Source organism: Halictus rubicundus, unplaced genomic scaffold (genome assembly GCF_050948215.1).
Source record: "Halictus rubicundus isolate RS-2024b unplaced genomic scaffold, iyHalRubi1_principal scaffold0326, whole genome shotgun sequence".
In the NCBI taxonomy this organism is placed as follows: domain Eukaryota; kingdom Metazoa; phylum Arthropoda; class Insecta; order Hymenoptera; family Halictidae; genus Halictus; species Halictus rubicundus.
The window spans coordinates 75,963-78,512 of NW_027488867.1; positions in this window are offsets into that span (position 1 = coordinate 75,963).

The window sequence follows — 2,550 nt, forward strand, 5'->3', positions numbered from 1 at the left end:
TTTTCCGTATCGGTCCTAGACGATTTTCGACGTGATATCACTGTAATATAGACGGTTTCTAACAATATATATCATAACACCAAACTCGCTACAATTATTATTTATCGAGTTATTAGCAAATAATGGACGGATGTGCTACTCCGTCGGACGTTCGACGAAAATTTTTCTAAGTCCCACCGCCAAGAGGAAACTTTTTCCCTATCGGTCCTAGACGATTTTCGACGTGATATCACTGTAATATAGACGGTTTCTAACAATATATATCATAACACCAAACTCGCTACAATTATTATTCATCGAGTTATTAGCAAATAATGGACGGATGTGCTACTCCGTCGACAAAACTCTGGAAATTTTTCTAAGTCCCACCGCTAAGAGGAAACTTTTTCCGTATCGGTCCTAGACGATTTTCGACGTGATATCACTGTAATATAGACGGTTTCTAACAATATATATCATAACACCAAACTCGCTACAATTATTATTTATCGAGTTATTAGCAAATAATGGACGGATGTGCTACTCCGTCGGACGTTCGACGAAAATTTTTCTAAGTCCCACCGCCAAGAGGAAACTTTTTCCCTATCGGTCCTAGACGATTTTCGACGTGATATCACTGTAATATAGACGGTTTCTAACAATATATATCATAACACCAAACTCGCTACAATTATTATTCATCGAGTTATTAGCAAATAATGGACGGATGTGCTACTCCGTCGGACGTTCGACGAAAATTTTTCTAAGTCCCACCGCCAAGAGGAAACTTTTTCCCTATCGGTCCTAGACGATTTTCGACGTGATATCACTGTAATATAGACGGTTTCTAACAATATATATCATAACACCAAACTCGCTACAATTATTATTCATCGAGTTATTAGCAAATAATGGACGGATGTGCTACTCCGTCGACAAAACTCTGGAAATTTTTCTAAGTCCCACCGCTAAGAGGAAACTTTTTCCGTATCGGTCCTAGACGATTTTCGACGTGATATCACTGTAATATAGACGGTTTCTAACAATATATATCATAACACCAAACTCGCTACAATTATTATTTATCGAGTTATTAGCAAATAATGGACGGATGTGCTACTCCGTCGGACGTTCGACGAAAATTTTTCTAAGTCCCACCGCCAAGAGGAAACTTTTTCCCTATCGGTCCTAGACGATTTTCGACGTGATATCACTGTAATATAGACGGTTTCTAACAATATATATCATAACACCAAACTCGCTACAATTATTATTTATCGAGTTATTAGCAAATAATGGACGGATGTGCTACTCCGTCGACAAAACTCTGGAAATTTTTCTAAGTCCCACCGCTAAGAGGAAACTTTTTCCGTATCGGTCCTAGACGATTTTCGACGTGATATCACTGTAATATAGACGGTTTCTAACAATATATATCATAACACCAAACTCGCTACAATTATTATTTATCGAGTTATTAGCAAATAATGGACGGATGTGCTACTCCGTCGGACGTTCGACGAAAATTTTTCTAAGTCCCACCGCTAAGAGGAAACTTTTTCCGTATCGGTCCTAGACGATTTTCGACGTGATATCACTGTAATATAGACGGTTTCTAACAATATGTATCATAACACCAAACTCGCTACAATTATTATTTATCGAGTTATTAGCAAATAATGGACGGATGTGCTACTCCGTCGACAAAACTCTGGAAATTTTTCTAAGTCCCACCGCCAAGAGGAAACTTTTTCCCTATCGGTCCTAGACGATTTTCGACGTGATATCACTGTAATATAGACGGTTTCTAACAATATATATCATAACACCAAACTCGCTACAATTATTATTTATCGAGTTATTAGCAAATAATGGACGGATGTGCTACTCCGTCGGACGTTCGACGAAAATTTTTCTAAGTCCCACCGCTAAGAGGAAACTTTTTCCCTATCGGTCCTAGACGATTTTCGACGTGATATCACTGTAATATAGACGGTTTCTAACAATATATATCATAACACCAAACTCGCTACAATTATTATTTATCGAGTTATTAGCAAATAATGGACGGATGTGCTACTCCGTCGGACGTTCGACGAAAATTTTTCCAAGTCCCACCGCCAAGAGGAAACTTTTTCCCTATCGGTCCTAGACGATTTTCGACGTGATATCACTGTAATATAGACGGTTTCTAACAATATGTATCATAACACCAAACTCGCTACAATTATTATTTATCGAGTTATTAGCAAATAATGGACGGATGTGCTACTTCGTCGGACGTTCGACGAAAATTTTTCTAAGTCCCACCGCCAAGAGGAAACTTTTTCCCTATCGGTCCTAGACGATTTTCGACGTGATATCACTGTAATATAGACGGTTTCTAACAATATATATCATAACACCAAACTCGCTACAATTATTATTTATCGAGTTATTAGCAAATAATGGACGGATGTGCTACTCCGTCGACAAAACTCTGGAAATTTTTCTAAGTCCCACCGCTAAGAGGAAACTTTTTCCGTATCGGTCCTAGACGATTTTCGACGTGATATCACTGTAATATAGACG